This window comes from Zosterops lateralis, assembly GCF_965231275.1.
Source record: "Zosterops lateralis genome assembly, chromosome: 8".
Classification (NCBI taxonomy): Eukaryota; Metazoa; Chordata; class Aves; order Passeriformes; family Zosteropidae; genus Zosterops; species Zosterops lateralis.
This window is the reverse complement of record NC_139768.1, coordinates 3,767,828-3,791,304: the sequence shown is the minus strand read 5'-3', so window position 1 is coordinate 3,791,304 and position 23,477 is coordinate 3,767,828. Positions and strand designations below refer to the sequence as shown.

General features: G+C 39.4%; 1 protein-coding gene across 1 annotated transcript in view; it reads right to left on the bottom strand.

The window, feature by feature from the left end:
* RASGEF1A (RasGEF domain family member 1A) overlaps positions 1-22,530 on the bottom strand; it is a 147,366-nt gene extending 124,836 nt beyond the window's left edge. Inside the window, exon 1 of the mRNA XM_083866865.1 lies at positions 22,512-22,530. The gene's annotated coding sequence lies outside the window, so the exon portion shown is untranslated. The remainder of the gene's footprint in view (positions 1-22,511) is intronic.
* Positions 22,531-23,477: the final 947 nt, after the last annotated feature.

The window sequence follows — 23,477 nt, the reverse complement described above, 5'->3', positions numbered from 1 at the left end:
TTGTCCTTTCTAGGCAGACTTATGCCCCTTACTAAATTGTTAAATCTGTTAAATCTTTTAGCCCAAAGGGATATTAATTATTTTTATATTTAGCTAATATTCTCTTTAATAGATCCTACTACGTATTAGGGAAGATATTATTTTCTGTCCAGGCAAATGTCTCTGCCTGGGACGATTACCTGGTTTCTGTTCCCACAGTATCTGAGCTGCTCATACCACAACTACAACTGCATTTATCTCCTCTGTGCTTGTGCCTTTGCCCTGAGTCACAGAGAAATGGCAGTGCAGGGTGTTGGCTCCAGAGGAGGCCAGTGGGTGACTCCAATGGGATGTTTCCTTCTTTAGAAAACTGACAGTACAATAGTCATTTATCCTTGCCCATATCTTGTCTGAGTAGCTTATGGCCATAGTGGGACATGTTGTGTTTACTTCTAATTCATATTACTGGTGCATATCTGATTCTATTTCTTTTTCACAGTCTCAGAAGTAAAAACAGTAAATCAGTCCTGAGGGAGACCTGCATGAAGGTGTCAAGGATAGTAATATAAATGAAGCCACTGGATGAATAGCAAACTCTTTTATAGAAGAGTACTTTTGTCCTCTATACCTTTATTGATGAACTAATCAGATTGGACAGGCTCCACATTCCCAGACCAGACAAAGAAACTTTGCAAAGAATGAAACAGTGCTTGTGAGCTCAGAGGAATGCACACTGATTAAATCAGGTTAAGACAAAGGCTTATGGACAACCATTTCATCTGTTCCCAATTATGGTAGGTGCTTAGATTAAGTGGGCCTCTCAAAACTTGCAAGAAAAACTTGCCTGTAGGTCCTATGCATTTCTTTCTCACCCTTTTCCTCTTGTGTTTCTTTAAACAAATAACTTTTAGTTTTGAAGAGTCACTTTGTATTTCTACAGACATCAGAAAAAGAGATCAAAGTTCAATTACTTACTGAGATAATCTAGGTGATAATTGCATCTGAAGGTTCCTCTTGCTATAATGTTTATGCAATGAATTGAGGTGAAATAAGCAGTAAGATCAAGACTAGTCCAATGATGGTGATCATGTTTCTTTTGCTGTGGCTGTGTTTGGACACATTAAAATGGCTCTAATGTTGATGTGTGACACGAGATGGGCACATTTAGCTAATGACATTAAATGCAAATATCCTCTATAAATTTCTTCAGGTTTCCTGTCTTCAGAGAGAAAAAAATAATGTCTCCTTTTGTAAGCGCATCCATTTTGATGGTATCTATTGAAGGTGTTGAAGATAAAAATGTTCTGTAATGAAGAAACATTCAGTAATTTTAAACTTCAAGGAGATATACTGATAATCAATAAGCCTATTTTCTCTAGAGCATGCAAAGATTTGTCTTGACTTTTGTAAGAATAAAAAAAAAAAGTTTGGCTAGTGTATTGCACTTTTGTCAGATCTGTGATCTTCCACATCACAGTATTTTTCATTTAATTTGATGGTCATAAAAATGCTTGACTGAAAGTTGTGGATAATGTATCTTCTGCGCTCCCAGAACTAAGGGAGAAATACTAGGGAAAGTTTTCCTTTGAATATGCATTTAAATCTTTTAATGAGATTGCTTTGGTAAAGGACATACCCCTTTGAGGTTTGTTCAGCACAAATGTTTGTGCAATGAAGCATAGATGTTCATACTAGTGGTGATAATTATTTTTAAGCTTTCTTATTGGCAAAAAGATGGAATTCAGTGAGTAAAAGATGTGTGAAAATAAATGCACCTTCAAGCCTCTTCTCTGAGCTATAGTTGGTTAGAGAATATCTGAACATAAATGAGACCAACAATGTGGGGGGGGGGGGTTGACCCACAGTTCTCTCTATTTATACACATCCTAGATTATATTTGTTTCTTTTGCTGTAACTCTCATTAGTCTTTTTTCCTGAAGTTAATTATTGATAAAATCATTGTATCTCTACATATTGAGGAATTTTGGAAGTGTGCTATACAGTAGCCTCTGGATGGCATCCAGCTTTTAATTACCACGGCATCTGCCTCACTGTAAGGTGGGTTAGACATCATGGCACTGAGGAACATCTGCAGCCATATGGTGTTCTTCATGGGTCAGCATTCCCAATATTGCTGTTTCTGGTGGAGCACTGGGTGATGTAGGCAGTGGTGGGAAATTACAGGGCTTGACATAGGTCAGGAAGCAATTGGCAGCAGAGAGGGACCAAGGACAGCTCAAAATACAAGTGTGGCTTCACCTGGGAACGACCCAATGTAGATAAAACCACAAAAGGGGAAAGCCAGAGGTGACCAAACTGCAGTCCAACCAGGACACTGCCTGATCTAGCTGTGACCTACAGTTGTGAAATTATTCAGGGATTTTGATAACCAGGATGCCCCTGATTCATTATCTTTCCAAATTACAATGTCCTCGAATATGGGAATTTGTTTTCTGCTTCTTAATGCTGAGGCAATTTTGTCGTGGCTATGTTGAAAGTGAGATAAGTTAAAATGAGGTACAGTAGCTGTGCATTAGTATTTATGCAAATCTTTTCCATGTTCCTATTGTTATGTGTTGTGTAAATTTATCACTTTCTAGGCTGAATTGTTCTAGGATGGGGCAGCTATTTTACTTATTATTAATTTTGAGTGAATGGTATGTAAATTGATGAAAATGCATGGTGTGGGTGTGGAGGGTGAGTGAGGTGGTTGAGAAGTTGTGTTATTAGGGAATGAGTGAATGGATGGCAAAAAAAAAATCACTCCTAACATCACACACTTCTAGAAGTTGGGGTTTATTTTAAGAAAGTATTTATGAACTCAAAGCAGGTTTCCCATTTACCCTTGGTGCTACAGGGAGACTGAGATGTATTAGCTGTAGAATTACGAAGGGGAATTTCGATCTGTTCATTTCATAGACAGTTGTCCAAGAAGCAAACACTTCTGTGAGACTGAGCATTTCCTTTACAAATTCATTACATATTGCTGTTACTTGTTAGCAGTTTTCACAGCTCTCCTTGAGTTTGCTTCCTGGTGAGAACTGACACAAGGAGTTGAGTTTAATTAGTGGAATTGTCTGGAGAAAGCTTAGGTACTTAGAAGTACCTGCAACTTGAGCTAAACAAAGTTCTCCAACAGAATTATCACAAAGCAAACACACAGCAGAGAAGAAAATGAGGTGTTTTAATGCACATCTTGACCCCCTGGGAGTCAAGAAGAGTTAAAGTATAAGATGTTTAAATCCACCAGTGATAAGTAGTTATGAATTGGGTGTAAAACACAAGCATCTGTTTAACATTTCAGAGCACTGCCAAGCTGTTGAGGACGAGTAACTTCCCTTCTCTAGTCTGGAATATATTGAGCAGCTTGAGCCAAGGAACAATCAGTTTACTGGCAAGGGTGGAAAAATGTACTTGGCTTTCCCCTCATACAAATAAATAGCTTAGAGGAGTACACTGGCATGGATGAAGAAAAACAAACAATAAACCCGTGTATTAAAAGATGTGTTGATTTATATCCACTGGGATTGAGAGTAGTTTAATCTAACACTGTCTAAACATGAGGCAGGTTCTGAATATGTAAAAAATAATAATAAAAAAACTCTTGAAATAGATAGGTTTAATTGCACTTGCTACCAGGACTTGGATGCAGCAAAGAAATGGGAGATGATGTACACATGGCCACTCGGTGAAGATGATAGAAAATTGCCAACTCTGACATCAAGTGACAGGAAGATGGTGATTAACACCACATGTCATACTAAAAGGGTAGTTTTGCATTCAGGATGAATCACAGGACAATAATGTGCAACTTGCCTTTTACCCAGTGACTGAGAGAGAGAAAAGGAGAGAAAGAAAATTGGTGAATATTTTAAGGGAGGAGGAATAGCTACTAAACTTTTAAGGAGTGAAAAGGAGAAGAGTTTTCCTAGATTTTACTCCTTGCTGATATAGGGGGAATATTTCTATTGTCCATTTGGTTTAGTCAGTTTTCCCTGATGTAAAATAAATGCTGCTCTCTTGTGAAAAAAAAATAAAAATGATCTTGGTAAAAAATAATATTCATCATACACACTTTGCTTTGTATTGTAGTGGGACAATTTTGATGAGAAAGTACTTTAATTTTGTTTTCTTCACAAGAATGGTAGCATTTCTTCTCCAAATAGAAACTCTTAGGCTTTGCAAAAGCAAAGTTAACATGTCTCCAAATACATCTGAAAGTTATGTGTAAGGCTTTCCTCTCTGTTTTATACATGCCTTCTCCCCTTTGACTGAATTATTCATTGATCTTTCCTACATATGGATTGTTTTTCTATAATTATCTCTGGGTTATTTTTGGCAGATCCTAGGATAAATCACATTGCAAGGAACCTCACACGGTCTCTAGTTCAAACTCCAGCTCAACTCAGGGTCAGCTGTGAGAACAAACCAAGTTGTTCAGAGCTTTATTTGATCTGATCTTAAAACCTGGAAGAAGGGCAATGGCAAAATCTCTCTGGGCAGCCAGTTCCACTGCTTTGCCACCTCTATGACAAAAAAATGTTCTTTATATACCCAGTCCAAGACTATTTTTGTTTTTCCAAATTAAATTCATTGTCTCACATCCAGCACCACAATAAAGATCCTGGCTCCACCTTCTTGATAACCTTCTCTAGGATTATTCTTTATCTTAATACTGTTCTATTCTCCTCCAGATTAAAAAAAAAAAAAAAACAAAACGCAGCAACCAGGGCTTTTCTGACCTACCCCCAGCTGTTACACCTGTAACTCTGAATTATTTTCCTTTCTGGCCAGAGGCTCAATCTGGCTATCTTGATGCTTATAGAGTAGTGACTGATTTTAGCTTAAAGAGCAGAATTTCAGTGCATGTCAGACCCAGTTTGGGCATATTCTGCCCAAGGTCATGAGGGTGGGGTTTAAACCCAGGTTTTGAGAGAGTGGTGCAAATCCTGCAGCTGTTCCATGTTGTTCCTGTGCCCTTCCCCACCAAGCCCCTCCAGCCCCTCTTCACAGGCTGCTGTTTGCTGGTGACCATCAGAATGTGCTTCAGAGAGGTGGACCATGGTGGGGTGGGGTGGTGTAATGTCTTCTTTCAACTTTCACTTCTGAATCCACCAAAATGACTGCACTATTTCATGCCTTTCCAGGAAGGGCCTTAATGTCACTGTTTACACAACTCAGTTGTATGTAAAATGAGCTGGAATGGTAAAGAATCTAGTATTCTTAATTTCTCTCTGTTGTCACATTATTGCTGTCCTCTGCAAAAGGTCCTGCATTCTGTGCATGTTGAGATAGAAGGAAGACATGCATTGATGGTGATTTCCTTTTTCTTGGCACAGAAATGAGAACAACAAAAACTGGGCAGGAGCAATATTAAACTGGGGTGATGCCTTTTAAAGATTCTCAGCAGAAAACTATAGCAGCAAAGGTTAGGGCTGTGCATGGCTGGATAAAGTTCTGCTTTCCACATATCATCAACAAACTATGAAACTGGGGGCCAGCATCTCTCTTACTGCCTGCCAAAATAACAAAACAAAAGGGCTCACAAGATCAGTAATGGCATGAAGGATCTTTTTTCCTCTGCTTTTTACAACAAAAATTTGTTACTATCTGTCATCTGGTTGTCTCTTTGTGTTCAGATGATGGGTCTACCCAACTTGTGGCCATGCAGCTGGCAGCCCCTGACAAGCACTCAATAAGGCCAAGTTTTGTATGGCTGGAGAGGTGCAGTGCTTAAATCCTTATACCTAAATCCATCTCCCAGTAGCCATGACTGATGTAATTTGGCTGTCAGAGCTGTGGAGGCAGCTTGCACTCCTGCCATCCATGCTATACTTGTCTCTGCTTTAATGGAGTGGTTCAATTTCTGTGGCTGTATTAGCCTGGCTTCTTTCTCAAGCACAACAAAAATCCCTTGAACATGCCACATGTGCACTTTTACTTAATTACCAAAACGCCATTGCTTAAATAAATTTAAAAAACCCAATAACTAACTGACTCCTCACATAGAGTGTGATTTGATGCAGTGGGCAGGCAGTTAGTTACAAAAAGTCAAAAGACCTATTTTTTTCTTAATTTTTCTTAAAATCTGAAATCTATCAAAGCTGCCTACTGCTCTAATCTTTGGGGCATAATTAAGTGCCATGCAGAGATGCCTATACTTACCATTTCAGCAAGATGCTTCTCAAAAGAATTCATGAGCTTGGATGGAGAAGTAATTAAGGCACTTCAGCTAATTTATTAGCTGGCATGCTTTGGTTAGTTTGGGTGTCTCTGCATATCATTACACTATGTGGCACAGACAGAGCATGGTGCATCTAAAGAATAACTTTTTGTCAAGCCACACTTTTAGTCCTTCTGTGGTTCAGTTTTGATGTGCTTCTGCCAAGGTTACTCAATTCTGCTTGAACTTTGAAAGCATGAATATTTAGGTCTTGCTTGCATGAGCTTGTCTGCCTGTGACCAGTGACATATGGATAAAAAACCAGCTGCAGAAAACCCTTTTTATTGCAGATATTGAATATGTCTGCCCCTCCCTGCCCTTGTAAGCTTTCATTTCAGATACTTACCTTGAAATTCCAATATGTGTGATGGAGGTGAAAACCTTGAGCCATATCACTCCAAACTTATCCCAGCTCTCCTCCAAACCAGCCTGTGCACCATGTAGAACTCCTGGGAAACCCAGGGGAAGTGCTGCATCTGGTGCCCATCCCAGCTAAACATGAACCATGCAGCACAGATCACTGGCAATAAACCTCTCTCAGTTGTCACATTAGGAAGGGAACTTGCCTGAAAACAGGCAAAGTGATTTCCAGAGATATTTCTTAGGGTTTTGAAATAGAGACTTGCCTGTCCCACTTATGTACCCTGGCCTAGTAATTATAGTGGAGCACATTTTATTATAAATCGAAATGTTCATTCTAGACTGGAAAAAGTTCAATCTTTTTCCATTAAATGTCTTACGAGAAGTTCCAATTTCTTTAAACAAAGAAAATAATAAAAAACACCCAAATCTTAGAGCAACCCTCCTGAGGAATGCTACTCTGTGAAAGCTACTGTTAATAAGATGTAAAATCAATACTGCTTAAGCTGATGGACATTTAACATCCATCTGACAGATTTTACACTCTTGGTAAGTTTTAGTCCTTATAGTCAGAATATCACCCTCTATTATATAGTTATAGCCTAATATCTATCTATCTAAATTCTCTCTGAAGTGTTAGGTGGGCATATTTTTTTTCCCATTCACTGAAATCCTGAAAATGTGCATTGTGGTAGAATTGAAAGCTGTCAAACTGCTCTCTGTGCCTGGTGCAGGTGAAGTGAATCTGCTCTATGGTCTATTAGGCTTGTGAGCTCTTTTTTTAAAAATGGAAGCTGTTCTATAAATGTTTTAGGCATAATTAGAATATATTGGGAGAGAAATCCCAATGGAAACGAGCACAGAGTGTGATTGGCTCGTGCAGGCTCTCCAAGGTGCTGCCTACCAGAGACACATAAAACATAGAAAGAGCTCAGTCAGCTTTAAGGGCAGGTGAAATAAGCATCTGCTTATCCTAGCAAGGTGATCCAGCCTGCAAAGACATGAAAAAAAGGGAAATTTGCCCTGGTGGCTCCTTTGCTATTTGTCAGCAAGGAATATTTGCTGCTGAAATTTTCTAAATGCTGAAGCTGATCTTTCTGACCCTTTACACAGAGGCTTGGGAGGCTAATAGGGGAGGGAACAAGGGAACTCCTAGAAATTATTTTTCCTAGCAGCACCTATTCCATCTTGGATTTGTAGCATGTGTGTAAAAAAAAGGAGAGTGGCTCAATCAGCTGAATAGAAGTTTATCTATGGCTTATTTTTTTTACCAAACCAACAAAATGTGGGTAAAAAGAGCCCAGTGGAAACAGGATTTATTGTAGGGGTAAAAAGAAATTATATGTAACAAGAGTAGACCCTTCCCCTCTGTATTTATTTGATACAAAATTAGTAAAACCAGGACTTAATTTAATTTGCCTCCTCTACCTGCTGTATTATTGTACCTTGGAACTGTAGTGTCTTCTTCAGGTAAGAATGGGCAGTGAAGTGGAAATGTGTAACTAGAGCCTAAAATCCTGGCTGCTGGGTGTCATGAGAGAGCAATTCTGTTGAACAGTTTCTGACATGGTGTTAGCCAAGAGTTTGGAAGAAAGCCATTTTTCGAGCTAGTATAATAGCTGTGTGAAGTGAAAAATAAATTTAACGCAGGAGCTAAGTCATTGCTTTGGCTGAGGAGATGAGATAGGAATTCAGAAAAGATACTTCAGCCAGCTAAAGTTTGTGGCTGTTTTTTTCAGCAAATGTCTATACAAATACACTGTGGTTGTATTTAAATAGATCCATAAATTTTTAAATATGACATTGTTTGGGGAGCTTTATTTGTCTTCTTTGGCTTATAAAAGGCTGAGGAAGTGCTTAGGTGTTCAGAATAGCTAATCACCTCTTCTTGTTTACCATGGTCTATGGTTTGTTATGCTCCAGACTTTTCCCATCCCCTTGAGGTGGAATCTTAATTTATTCATCCTTAAAATGTGGCTGTATTTCCAATTAATACTTGATATTTGATATATGATACTTGAAGTGCTTTGAAGGAAAGTATGAAGATGGAAGGGACCAAAGGAGTGCAAACTCTTATTGCTGTTATACTTCAGCTAAAACCAAAATTTGCTTCTCTCAGAAGTAAAATCTGCCAAAGTCAATATTTGTTGTACTGGGCTATCAGTAATTTATTCTAAACCCATCCAGTAGAAATGTTCAAATGTTGAAGACTGCAGAATTTAGCTTCTAGAAATCCTTGCTTTTTAAAGGAAGCAACAGATTAATCATTAACTTTTGGATGATTTACTAAACAATCTCTCTCCCTTTCCATCTGATGGTGAAGATTTTCCTTTCATCTGCTTTTATTTTTTCCCTTCAGAGCAGCAAAATTGCTAAGTAATCCTGAAGACAGCAGCTGTATTTATAGCCCCTCAGTTAGCTCACTGAGAGAGGCATTTATGCAAATCAGTTTGTGCCTTTTAAAGAATGCTGCAATATGTGATGCCTTCCCAAGGCACGAAAGATAAGGTATATCAAATTTAGAAGCTCTTGGTAAAGGTATATCCTATGCAAACAAAAAAACCTTTGCTGTTGGGAAATGAGAAATACACAATAAGGGAAAAAAAAAAAAGTGACATTTGTTTTAGCTAAAAAGTGTGTATTAGGGGGGGATCTAATAAGAAGCCTGTTAGACTATCCCCAACTCCTGACAGTCACATCATTTGTGTTAAAGCCATGCTGCTAGTTGTTAACATGGTTCCTATGGCAACAGAAAACCTTCATCTCTTCAAGGTAAAATCAGAAGTGTGGTTGAGTGTGGAAATGCAAAGACTGGCTTTACACACACACAAATGTGTGCTTTGTCTCTTATTCCTCATTTCACAACAGAAAAGGACTAAAGCTTTTTTTTCTATTGCATTCTGGTGCTGGGGAGGGCAACTGGGAGTTGTGAGTGGTAAAATGTGAAACCCACTGAGGGGCTGAGGCACCACTGCCTGCTGGGCTGCCAGTGATGCCAACAGATGGTATCAGGTCTCAGAAGAGCCTAATTGGCTTATCAGAGGCACTGCATGTGTGATAAGGGCTTAGATAAAGCCAGCAAATACACGTTCAACTTGATGACTTGATTTTCTACCTGTGCTTTTAAAGTAAAAAATATGGCTGTGATGGTATGAATCCATTTGAGAGGATTCAAGCCCCTTTGGAGCCTGCAGTCCTCCTTTGCTGGAGCTGTAGTGCAAATTACTGAAAACATCTGTGGTGGGTGTCCCAGGCTGGCACAACCAGTCAGTTTGCCTGGGAATCTCCCTGCTACTTCTTCAACCAGTGTGTCTAAAGCAATGTCATGATCTGTACAATATCCATGGAATCACCTGCTCTAGTTTAGGGAAAGGCGCAGAATCCAGAAAATTGTAATTTTGTCAGAGGTAATATAGTTTAGTTAATGAGCTATATCTGTCAGTTTTAATGAGCACAAGGTTTTTTTTCCCCATTTCTTTCTATAGGACTGATCAACAAAGTTATTCCTTTGCTGTTATAGGGGTTTCTGAGTTTTTAAGTTTTATTTCAATGCTGCTATTTGATTACCCAGTGATAAGAAAAATAGTCATAGAAATAACTATTCATTTATGTGTTTTGTAGTCATCAGGTTTTCAAAAACCTCCATTGTCCTGGTTTGAAACAGGTTTTTTTTGTACTTCAGCACTTCCATAATGTGTGTGTCCTCAGTGGACAAGGTAACTTAAAACCAATAAAAAATTAAATAAAACCCTTCAGAGAAGCTAATTCTTTTTCTCTTACATATAATATGACATCTAAGAAAAAGTAGCAAACATTAAAGCACAACCAAAGATACCTGCCCAAAACCCTTGCAAACTCAAGAGGATAAAATCCTGCTCTTGAAAGAATCTATGGGCTAGTACAGATCTTAGAGGAAAAATGACACTGAATCTAGAATTGGAATTAAGAAAAGTTATTAATTGTAGAGTTTTTGTTTGAAGCATAGACACTTTCAAATGAGTCTGGGCACAAAGATGCTGCAGGAGATGACAAAAGGAAATTCCCCTCTGGAGAATGACTTTCAGAGATTCACTGGATTCGTGGAGTTACTGTTCTCATACTGTGAACAAGGGCTCAGAAGCTGCTTTTGTTGATTTACACAATGAGACTATAGAACAGTGTAGATTATAGAAAGGGAGAAGACCCAGGAACTCACACAGTATTATTTGTTGATCGTGATGCTGAAACAGAATTTCCTAAAAAGTCCTCATTCAGTTCCACATTTTCTTGAGGGGTTAGGCACAGTTTCATGCATATTTTTCAATATTAGCTGGCTGGTTATGGGGATAGGATTGTTTGTAACATTCCACAACCTGGTCAGTAGTCTACATGACAAGTAATATTTTTGTCATTCTTGGATTTTGTGCTTCAGTTTGCAAGTTGTTTTCAAATTTGAGATTTGTTTTTGTTGCTCTCATGTTAGAAAGTTACCCAAAAAGGGAGTATAAATCTATTTGTTGTACTGCTCTTAAACTGCTTTTGCATAAAACCTTGGGGTTTGCAGTTAAGCCCTGGTGTAGGTCTGTTCTTCTGGAAAGAAACAGGTATGCCAGAAGATTTCTCTGAACTACCTATATATAGGGATAGCAAGCAGTCTAGAGAAGCCAATAAAGTGGCACCCTATGTCTCCAAATTAGCCAACAACTAGAGTTTGATTAAAATTGCTATTGGATTCAGTAAGTTAGAGGGTTCTTACCTAGCGCTATCTATAAAATTAATCAGCCACAAAACACCCCATGCAGATTTCCAAGCTCTTCACCTGAGAAGTTTTAGAGAATAAGCACAACTGGCACTTCAGATCCACAGCACTGTATGGGAACAATGTGCTTCCCAGCAGTTTGTGACAAAGCAGGATGCATTTTAGCACTTCATTCCTCACTGAGGCTGTCACACCTGCAATAAATGCACGTACATACAGTGCTGTTCCTGGCATTGCATGTGTTGCTTATGGCATCCTTTGTCACTGACTGTCCCCTTCCCTAAGCTTGTTCCTGGTTTCACATCAGCTATTTGGAACACAGCAGGGGATGAGCCTGCACAGGGAAGTTTGCTGTGAAAGCTTAAAGGCATCAGCATTGCAAGTACCCATTATGTTGCCCCTGGAGAACACTAAGGGAAATAATGTGATTATTCATTTGGATCTGAAGCTCTATGGTAAAGCCTCAAAAAGCAATGGCAGCACAGGGTAGAGGAGTTCCTCCATAACTCAGCATCTCAGTGGAGCCCTGGCTGGGAATTCAGTTCCTAGTCAGTGATCATATGTAAAGAAGGTACATGTTTCTCTAGCTGCCAAAAGCCAGATCTCTTCAAAGCAGTGTTTGCTATCTCATTAGTGCTTCTCACCCTGGCATTCATTAACCTTCTTCTGATGTGCTGTACAAGCTCTGCAGAATGAGGGAGTCACTCTCCTTGCAATTTGCTGTTCCAGCTAAACAGTCTCTACAACAGTATTAAGAATCTCCATTCCAGGCTGATCCAGGCCAGTAGCCCAGGAACTTATCTCCTAACCATTATTAACCATGAACTGGAATTGATGTTTGATGGCTGAGAGAAGGTAATTTTTAGACTTTTATACTGGATAGGACTTTCTTTTACTATAGTGAGATGCTGAAGGAATTGCACAAGGTTTTTTGTGTCCAAGTCTTTGATAGATTCAGGTTAGATTATTTCATGCTGAGCTTCTGGAGTAACTGTGTCTGCAAATCAACAAAATCCTACATTTCACTAGTTAGCCTGTTCCTCCGGTACACAGGGAAATTCTGTCCCAGAGTTGTCAAGGTCTGCTTTACAACCTTCCAATATCCTTACACATGATAGCAATCCACAAAATGGTTTTTCTGGACTTTCAATGCTGTAGGTGCTTCTCTGGACATCGTTCTGGATTTCTGCATTTGCTGGCTGCACTCAGCAAGATCCCCCTGAGTCAGTCTGTGCACCCAGACCTCTGGACAGGGATCCACTGGGGATGTGACCTCACTGGCAGGAATATAATTGGCTGCAGATCAAAATGGTATTACTATAGACCAAAGAAATTTTTAATAAAATATTCTGAAATAGTCCTGCAATACTGCTAAGGTAGAAGTGGGCATTGGTTTTTTTTGTGTTGCCTTCTTTCTGGTTGCTTGGGTCTAGATGTTTTGCTCAGGTGATTCTGTAGTACCAGGTTAGTCCATTCTTTATTAGAAAGCAATGTTTCTTTCTCCCCAGAGCTTAATTTCTAAGCCTCAGAGCTGCATTGTAAGACAATAGATGGCTGGAATTGATTTTGGAAAGTTATTGTTCAAGATCATTGTTCAGTATGTTCCAAGGTTGCTACTTCATGCTTTTTTATAATTACAATCTCCACTTCACCAAGGTAATTGTAATGTTTAGGTGATTTGTATTGAAGTATGTTATGGTTTTGTGTGTTGTTGTTTTTTCTATTTTTAGTTTCACAGCTCCCCATGCCCCCCAACAAAAGCAATTTCATCAGACAATTTAATTGAGAAATCAATTATTGTCGCTAAATAAGCTTTATACTGAATGCTGTGTAAGTACAGAGTGTAATCATTTATCTAAATACTGCTGCCTGCTTCGACTTGAAACAATTTGTCCCTTGTAGTTAATTGATAAGTTTTGGTTGTGTTCAGGTTTCAGATGAGTTTTAGCAGTGCTGGGAAGAGGAAGGAGCTGACCATTGTGAAAGTTTGTGGCCTGTACTTAGTGACTTCCAGCAAGATATATCCTTACCCTCAAGAATTTGTGATTAAAAATTACTCCTCCTCTTTTCAGTTCGGTCAGCAGAACACTGAATCTAATTTTATACCAGTGCTGACCTAATTTTAGGAATCTCAGTTCCTGTGGGTCCTGTGTTACTCCCTAGCCTATTTTCTGTCAGCCCCTCTTACAAGGGAATTCTGAGGCTTGTCTTGGAGTCTAAAAATCTTGACCAAAGTCAACACTTAGAGCTGTTTTCACGTAGGCACTTGCTGCTTGCAATGACCTGTACCCTGCTGTAACCTTTCTTTTAAGGCTTTCTTTAGGTAGCAGTTATTCTGATTTATTGCTGCTTGTGGACACAAGGAGGTGAATCAAATTATCTAAATGCTTTTCAACCCACTCTGTTTCTCAATCACACTTATTTCAAGTCTGCTTGATATGGCCTATTATGATGTGAAAGCTTAGGTCTATAAATAATAAATTAAATGTATCATAGCTCATCAAACAAATAGTTTCTAGGAGAAGAGCAAGTGATTCCACTCACTTAAATACTTATTTATTGCATAAGCATTTATACACGTGGGGGGAGAGCTTTAGCTTGAACCATTGCTCTTGGATTACAGAAAATCCCTTATTTTTTTTTTTAAACAGTGATGACTCTTACAGAAATGGCTGGAGAACAGAGTGAGCTAAAAGAAAGTGCTCTTTTCAGGGAAGTTAAGCACACTGTGCCCACTTCCCTTTGACACAGCAAAATGCCATTGTTTGGTTATTGCTTGCACGCTTCTCCTGTCTCAATGTACCTGAGTCATCACAGTGGGACAGTATCCATTGTCTGTGATAAACTGTGAATAGGGGATGATGAAGTGGTGATTTCCTGGAAAGGAGCAGAATTTAATCTTCAGAAATCCCCATCCCTTTATGAAAGGCCTTCTGACAATCTGAAAACCGACACGTGTGAGTGTTGTTAAAATTCATGTGGCTTGGAAAAAAGCCCAGTTGGATTGTCCATTTAAGCACATTTTTAGGCTGGAAGCTTTTACACCAGTTACAGATATATTGATTTTTTTAAAAAGAAATTATTGACCTTTAAAACCCTGGAGTCAGCTGCTGCCTGGCCTGCTGCAGACATTTGGTTATTTATATTCACAGGTAGGAACTGGCAGTTTGGAGTCAGACCCTGAGCATGATCAGAACTGAGGGGTGGGTGATGAAAGCACAGGATTTACTCACATAGAATTACACAAGACTCACTACAGAATGCTGAGATACCACTTACAGGACTATATTCCTGGGGTGGGGTCCTTAAACTTAATTTCCTTTCTACTTCTACCCTATTTCTGGGACAGTACCCACACCATCTGTAATTTGAAAAAGTTTAGTTTATTCTTCTCTTCTGTGCCTGTCCCACTTGTGCTGTCACAACAGTAATAAATAACATTTTTGCAATATTAGGCTCTACTTTCTAAGCAGTGTAATGCTCACACACATGCATAATTTTAAGTCTCTTAATAAGGAGTATATGTATGTAAAACTAATTTTCATATTTACCAAAGAATGACTGGGCTATTTCTGCTGTATTTACATTATCACACCAGAAAATAAATTGTTTCCTAAGTTTAGGCAGAGGTGCATTTTTCTGGCTGTCAAAACATATTAAGAAGCATTATATGAATGGGATAGTAGTCTCTGTGAATTAACAGTACAGATCTGAAGATTAAAAAAAATGCTGTTTTTTAGTGACTATTGATTCGTCTCTAAATCCACTGTAAGTGTCAGAAATGTTGTCTCTCTTTGTCCTATTATTTCCTACTGTGTAAAAGCCTTCCAATTTTCTAATCCTTTATGTTATGTGTGCATTTGGCTCCAGACAACTTTATACATTCTCTTTGCAAGAAATTGCACAGAGTTAACATTTACCTTTTGAGGTGCAGCACTGATAATCTTTTGATTAATGTTAAACCTAGCAGTTATATCTCTTTCCCCATTATGTTATCAAAGAAAAAATACTGAGGAAAAAGCACATTATTCAGGCAGGAAACCCCCAAAATTAGTAGTATTATGTGGCAGTTTTCCTGAGATTTCTGAAATTATAAGTTTTGTGGTTTTTGTTTATAACAAGTGGTAGAAGCACTTGTCTTCTCTGTTGAATTCTAGCTCAGGTCTTCTAACCAGTTTCCTTTTCTTTTTAAAGTTTCTCTGAGCTTTCTGTGAGAAATGCATTTTCAGGTTAAATTGCCATGTTTAGACAGGGTGAATGTGCTGCAGGGTGGGGAGCTTTAGGTTTGCTGGTTTGAAGAGACAGGAATGATCCCACTCTGCTGTGATCAGCAGCTGTAAGGTCCTGCACTTGCAGCTTGTATTATCACTTTTGAGATCTGAAACTATTTTTATAATAATGGACTTACCTATATAAGATACTAGGTTTGACACAGGTAAAATTGGATGAAATGACAGGGTTCCTGTGGTATGCTGGAAGTCACACTCATTCAGTGGTCCCATTTGACTTTAATATTTATGGATCTTTCTTCCAGTTTTGTTTTCTTTTTCTCTTTTTTTTTTTCATCAAATATCAAACTTCATAGCAAGCACAAAAATCCAACTTAATTATTTTCAGCTCCTGAGGTTTCAAAACCATTAAACAGCAGAGAGGCTCAGTAATTGTTTTATTACTACAACTGAAAATGTAATAATACTGGTGGCAACAGAGGACAGTGAGCAAAACAATGGAAATGTAAAGGCATACATAGAATAATTAAAGCTGCTTCACACGAGATAAACACCAATGTCAGGTTAATATTTCAAACCACAGACAGTGGGTTTAATTAACTCTTTCTTTCATTTCCCTCCTGAAGAAACTATCTAGAGCAACATTTGGCTTTCTTAGAGAAGTGCAAGGCTTTCTGTATTGCTTCCTTCCCTCTCAAATCAGTCACCAGCTATAAAGCAGTTAAATAACTGTGACACAGTAGGTGCTTTCTGCAGTTCCTGGTAACATAGAAGTTGTCTATTTTAGCTCTGCCCTGGCCCAGTTCTGTTGTTTTGCTCCCCAAGAGCAGTGGATGGGATGTGCACAGTTCCAGGTTGTGTTCACCTGCACAACCCCAGTGATGTCCCCATGTCGTGGTGTGGCAGCGTGTCCTGACCTGAACTGTGTCCTGGAGTTCTTGTTTATTATATGTGTGTGTGTATATATATGTTTATTATATGTATTATATATATATATATAAAAAATATATAATATATAATATATATATAATATATATATACACACACACATTTTTATGATCATTTCTTGTTTATTAAATGTTCAGTGTATTAGACATGACACAGCAGTGACTGTAAAGTTGTTTAGGATGTGGTAGTGAGGAAAGCAGAGTTTATAGGTGTTTAGGAGCTGAAGGAAGGCTACTCTGCTCAAAGATTCCACGTTCTTTTCTATTTATGTGATTTAAAATTATTTTCCTAGAACCTTGCCTCAAATGTGATTTGTAGAGCTGTGGTTGTATTTCTGTTTTGAGGGGGGTTTTGGCTTCTTTAGGATCTGGAACTTTTCTGGTGTCACACATGCACATGTATGTGTGTACAGCACACAGTTTCAAGGGATTTTTGAGTGGTTTATCTTTTTGAGTGTTTTATCTTTTTGAGTTTCATGGCAGAATCTATAACGTTTGCAACTTAGGAAAAAGACTTGATTCTTTTCATTGCAAAAGTTGGAAAGAGGTCTTTAAGAGAGAGTTATGTGTCTCATTTTCTGTTACCACCACACACTTTGTGCTCTTGTACATCTTGATGCATTGATCTTGTCCCATAAAACCTCCAGTATCTCTACAACACAAAAAATTATTTGCTACATGATTTCAAGTATTGTGCGGCTCCAGGCTCTAAGAGGCTCCTTATAAATCAACAGTTTACTTGGCTTTTACTCTGGTTGCTTCACTGTGTAGGTCCTGGTATTGTCCTCTGTGTAACCTATAGATCACTCGGATGATGCATGTTTCACTAAATGTTACCCAACATTTCTGGTGCCCAGAAGAAAAAGAACATTTTTCTCAAATACACACCATTAACTTGAACAGGTTGGGAAAGACACAAGGAGAAATAGGAAGGAAAAGCCATATACAGACTTTGCTGAGTACAACTGAAAATTCAGGTTATGTCCAACATCCATTTCAGAAGTGTCATCCAGGAGAACTGCTCTAGAGAGAGTGTACTCTGTGCTCTCAGAAGGGTTTCCCTTTGGACACTTATTATTTTATCCACACAGATTATCTTTAACACAGCATTCCTAAACTAGCCAACAACTCAGTAATGAAATTGCCTCAAAGCCTAAAGAGAATACATGTCCAGCATACTTAGCTTCCTCATAATTTTTGAGATTTGAATTACAATCAAAGGAACACAAACAAGCAAGCTGATATGGAGTGAAAAGACTTTTCAGATGTTAATGAAATGAAAGAGAAGAAAAATGTATTTTTCTGTTGGTTCAGTTTTGAAAGACATCATTTTTCACAAATCTAGATGATTCAACAAAGCTTGAGTATGGGAAGAGCTACTTTGTGATGAACACGATATTGTTTTTATTTTGTTTGAGGAAGAAAGAACTAAAATTCCTGTGCCTTGGAATCTGCATCATCTGTGTTTTATTTTAGAAAAAATACAGACCACTGGATTAGATAAATACAGAAATAATATAGATTTTAATAGAAAAATAATTAGTCTTAACAAAATAATTAAAGAGAAACCAAAAAATACCTGATTTTGTTTTAAATAACTGTCTGTTCAAACTCAGTTGCAGTGATTGAAATTGGACATATTTTACCTTGTGTTTGTATTAGATTCTGACACTATTTCCACACATCTGTACTGAGGTACACTACACATTTGTTACATTACTCCTTTATGTTTCAGTTGGATGCACCCTTCACCAATGTAGGTGGTCAAAGGTCCAAATTCTATTGGACTGAAAATTCTAAAAGAGTGTGGTGAGGTTTGTTGAAAAATGCAAGAATTGAAGGTAAAGAAAGCAATAGTTCTTATCCACCAAGTACATTAATTATTAACTTACAGAGTGTTTGAAAGGTGCCAGGAAAGAGTATTTCACCCAGAAGGGGTCTGGATGCTGGGACAGCTCCCCAGGGCAGTGGTCAGAGCACCAAGGCTGCCTGAGCTCAAGAAGAGTTTGAACAGCTCTCAGGCACACACGTTGTGACTCTTGGGAATGGTGCTGTGCAGGACCAGGAGTTGGACTCAATGGTCCTGGTGGGTCCCTTCCAATTCAGAATATTCTATGATCTTATAATTCTAAGACTGAAAATTATTTAAAGAAAAATGCTCCCCTCAAAAGGTAATGCCTGATCATGAGGGTTGGATGCTTGTTTGGCATCACACAGGTGCCTTACCTTAACCCCTATAAACATCCTCAGACTAAGATTAGGTTTGATCTTAATTGATGAGAGCATGATATGCAAGGAGGTCGTGGAAAGTGATAAAACAAGTGTGCAAAGTGTTTCCTATTGTAAAAATTGGGCCTGTGTAAATTCAACTTGAAATACCATCTTCATTATGATTAATAGAACTGTTCAAAGTGTTACTGGTAGGTGCAGTTGGCTTACCTTATAACACAATGGGGAGGAGGTAACCTTGGCTCTGTTCAGGGTGCAGGGAATGGATCTACAGCTGCTGGAGCTGGAGCTACAGTGACATTAATAGAGAACTGTGGAAGTGGCTGAGTGTGTTTGTTTCAGAGGAGAGGAAACAATCCATTTTTGCAGGTTACTGGGCAGAATATGGTTTATCAAGTAGTTGGGATGGATTTGATACCTTTCTAGAGGTTGTTATCAAGAGTTTGTTAGTTCCTGATGTGTAAAACCTTGTTGATTTGGTTAGAGCTCTTCATTTTTGGGTGGAGTTTTATATTCAAATGAAATATACAGAAATACCAGAGAACTGAATTACCTTCTATTCAAGATTAGCTTTTTTGAGGGGAGAACTTGGCTGAACATTTTTCTTTTCTAAGTGAAATCAGTTGTCAAACTGAATCCACTTACCCAACCACAGCAAAAGTCCTGCCTCTCTTGAATTCCAAGAGGGATGTGAAACTCAGAGCTGAGGGGATCCCTTGCCACCCATCAGAGCAGCTGCCTGACTCTTCTTTCAGCTGCTTTGTGGCTGGTTTATTCTTCCAGGCTCAAGCAGAGCTCCAGACTTGAGCATGTCTCTGTCTTAGGGATGTTTCCTGCCAGTTCCAGGGTGCCAGCTCTGCATTTTATTGCTCCCTGAACATGTTTCATTGATAGTGGATTCTCTATTTCAAGTAAAATGGGTAGGGCAGTAGGTAACATTGTGCTGATTTTCCTTGTGTGTGTCCCCCCAACTCTCCACTAATGAATGACCCAAGAGTCTGATCATAGAGAAATAGCATTGGAAGTGTTTGTTGATTTTGGTGAAAAAAATATGCCAGAAATGAAGCTCAGAGAAAGACCAGTGGATAACTCCCTGTCACACACACAAGTCTGGCCACCTGGACCTCAGCCAGACCATTTTTCTGTCAGTGATACAAATGCCATACGTTTCCTTAATAATTCATCTTGCAACAACAACAAAAAAAAGACTCAAAGCATGTGTTCCTGCTTTACAAACAGCTCCTTGCACATGTGCTGACTTTGCAGCTGCTTCCTGCAGCATTTGACTTCTGTAATTAGAGCAACTGGCCAGCCCAGCTAATGATATTAAACTGACTGGTCTAGAATGTCATTTATCTCAAGGGTTTAATTTGCTGAGTACAGGGCAGCACAATACAAGGCTTGCATGTGTTATGGCTGCAACTTGATTTTTTTAGCTCTTGTTGCTAAGTTACAATAAACTGTTATCACAGTAAATTGCCTGCATTTAAATGGACTAAGATTCCACCTGAAAGGAGCCACCCAGATGAGAATTGATAATATACGGACGCCTCAGAAGAAAGGAAAATGACACAGAAAAGCCCAACTTGTGAACAGGATAATTTTGTATTCTAGACATTAGCCAGACAGGCTCAAAAATAGCTGCTCAGACCCCAGAGACTATGGCATGTGCTTCACTAGCAAGTGACTAAGAGCTGGTGTACAATAAATAGGTATTAATTAAAAAATAAGTTACATTAATATTATCAGCTGTTAATAGAATCACAATGATCTGTTGTCTGAATTGTACTTTGGAATTACTTTCCCTGGAAATAATCTGATACCCTTGCTGTCAGGCACCATATCTAAATGCTAAAAAAAAGAAGTACATTTAAATATAAGTATTAAAGTCTCTGCACTTGTCCAAATGACTAGAAATAATCTTAAAGCATAATGTTGGTGAAAGCTTTCCACTTTTACAAGTGGAAAATTGTGCCGTATTCTGATGGGAAATGATGTAGAATCCATGCTGACACATCAAGACATTGTCCTACCTCTTCCTGAAGCTCTGTATTAAATTCCTGGAAATTCTCTGAAAGAACCTTTTTTTCCTTAATCTATTTTAAAAGAGTCCACAGACAGGGTAGTAGCTAAGGGGAGGGTTTATTGGTGCCATGGTTGAGTTCATTCCAAAAAAATTCATGCTGGGTCAACAGATTGTGGGTCTTGGTGGCTACTGAGAAACTGAGTGGTGTTTTTTTTGTTAATTGCTGATACCTGTTTGGTCCCCTCTAGGGGTGTGACCAATGTGGGACTTGTCATCTTCCTTGAGCAGAGAGTCCTTTTCATGGCAGTAATGTCAGGACAGTTTTTTTAAGGTTTAAAGGGTTTAAAGTCAACTCTTAATAAACCTATTGCCAGTACACAGAAGGTCTGAACAGATAGAATGTGTAGGATATTGCAGAGAAACACCATAAGAATGTATGGGAAACGCAGATAAATTCAGTTGCAATTGTGACACTTTCCACAGTACAGAAAACCTGTGAACCAAACCAAATGTCTTCCACTGCAGTTACACCATTAAAATCCAAAGGTGAGATTGTGGGGTTCTGCAATGTGCACTAGCTGGTCTGATACTCTGTTTATAGGTCTAGAGAAATGTGATCCTGGGTTAATTCTAAAGGTGTCACCCTCCAAAGAAAGCCATTTGCTAAAGAGCATCGGATTGACAGAAATGAAGCTATAAGCATTCAGTGAAAGATTTCCATTAAAATCACAACTAAAAACTGTCAATCAGCCCCAGCAGAAACCTGCTTAGATAAAACTCTGCTACAAATTCTGGACCACCCTCGGAAAATGGAAGAAGAATATTTTGCCAGGATTTCAGAGAAGCATCTTCTCCCTTTACTTTAAATTGCAGCACCAGAGACATTTACTGTCCTTGCAAAAAACCCTTCCTGCAAGGCTGAATTTTTGATTCACAGCAGAGAAAAAAAAGCAGAGAGGAATGCAGACAGAATATGTAGTGCAGACTTGCTCTGGTGCTTTCAGCGAGCACTACTTTTGCAAAGCCCGAAAATTGATCTATATGGGAATAGAGAGAGAAGAGTGGGGGGAACAACAGGGGGAAGCGTTTCTGCGGACTGTGGAATTTCAACTCATTAAAGTGATGAAACAACTGCTGCGGGAACGAATCCACACGGAGTCCATGACAGACACTCCATTCCCAGCAGCACAGCACAAAAAAGCCTCATCATTTAGCAATATCGAGGGGAGCTGCCCGTATCCACGGGAGCAGGTGGCAGCACAGCCACAAAAGTTGCATCAAAGGGGGAGAAAAATGCAGACACCAGGTTATGTTTGTCCTGCAGACACCAGGTTATGATTTGACCTGCAGATACCAGGTTATGTTTTGACCTGTAGATTATGTTTTGACCTGCAGATACCAGGTGTTTTGACCTGCAGACACCAGGTTATGATTTGTCCTGCAGACACCAGGTGATGTTTTGTCCTGCAGACACCAGGTTATGTTTTGACCTGCACACACCAGGTTACATTTGACCTGCAGACACCAGGTTATATTTTGACCTGCAGAATATGTTTTGTCCTGCAGACACCAGGTGATGTTTTGACCTGCCATCTCTTACCCCCCGGTGGTACACAGAGGGTTAACACCAGCTAGACACACTGATGGTATGCAATGCCAGGTGTGCAGACACCCACTGAATCATTGCCAGATTTCCACTTAGTGCCCATACACATCCTGGCATCCTCGGGGTGGTTGTAGCAGGTTAAAAAAAAAAAAAAAATACACTTAAATCTCTTACCTTGGTCCAGTCCAGTGTAGCTTTTTGGTTGTTCTCTGTCCGCTGTGAGAAAGAGAGGAATAACCGGCAGGCTCCAGTGAGTCATCCTAAACGACAGGGTAGGCTCGCAGCTCGCCCCGGCTGCTGGCTGCCCGCGCCCTGTGACAGCTGCCGCCTGGCCGGGCCACCAGCGTGTCCCATTCTGCAGCCTGCGGCAGGGGGAGAGGCGGGAGGGCACGGCGGGGATGGGAGACACGGCCGGCAGGAGAGGAGGACCAAAAGGGGAGAGGAAAGCAGAGCGGCAGAGGCAGGAATATACCATGTGGATGCGGGCTTCCCTTCCCCGCCCGCTGCTCCAGCCTCGCCAGGCGCTGCCTAAAAGTTACTTTTTTAAATTGGCGATGCTCTCTCCTGTTTTAGAGCATCCCCTGCTCCTGTGTTGTCTGTAGGAACTCCTCGGCATTTCGGCGATTACATTGTCATCCGTCTCCCTTGGAGGCTGGCGTGGATGCTCTATGCAGAATGTGTTCTGTGTGAAAAAGCAGCACTTGGCTCCTTGCAGCAATTTTATAGGCTGTTTGTCTGCGAGTGGGAAAGCAAGGGCAAGGGCGGGAATTCTGGCATCAAATGGGGGAAAAAAAAAAAAAAAAAAAAAAAAAAAAAAAAAAAAAAGTTTGGAGCCACAAAATTGTACACAAGTTGGAGAGAGAAACTCCTAACACAGAACTAGGTTGGGATAATATCTGAGTCTCTGGTTTATCATCTCAGGACATATCTCTGCACATCAGAAATTGGTGCTAGAGACAGAACCCCTCCTGGGCATCCCCAAAATAATTTTCAAGCGGAATCCCAAAATAATTTTCAAGAGGGATCCCAAAATATTTTTCAAGAGGAAAAAGGAAGCTGTTACAGTGGGGTTATTTGCACTAAATGGCAAAGATGTCTCTGGGCAAACAGTGCTAAGTTTGTAATCACTGTAATCTCCAA